The sequence below is a fragment of the Penaeus monodon genome, chromosome 34 (assembly GCF_015228065.2).
Source record: "Penaeus monodon isolate SGIC_2016 chromosome 34, NSTDA_Pmon_1, whole genome shotgun sequence".
NCBI classification, from domain to species: Eukaryota; Metazoa; Arthropoda; class Malacostraca; order Decapoda; family Penaeidae; genus Penaeus; species Penaeus monodon.
In genome coordinates this window covers 7,697,906-7,698,238 of record NC_051419.1, presented here as the reverse complement: position 1 = coordinate 7,698,238, position 333 = coordinate 7,697,906, and positions in this window count along the sequence as shown.

Below are 333 nucleotides of genomic sequence, written 5' to 3'. Positions count from 1 at the left end.
ATACAGGTTGACATTCAAAAATCCGGCCATCAATAATCCGGCTCCTTCAGCTATCCGGCATTGACTTCCGAACACATTTTCAAATTTACCGCACTGGCGCACCACTGTTTCTTTGGATTCGCCGTTTATGTTTTGATATTGCTGTACTCCAGAATCAGCTAACAGGCATATCTCTTTATTTTATCGTTCATTGTCGATTGCAGACAAAGTGGGGAAAAAAGATATTTAGTTGGTGAACATTGTAATTCCATTTCATTTGATGTTTGATTTGCTTTCTTTAAAGGTCTGTTAGATATATACAACTTAGATAAAAAAAAAAAATACGGGTTATCG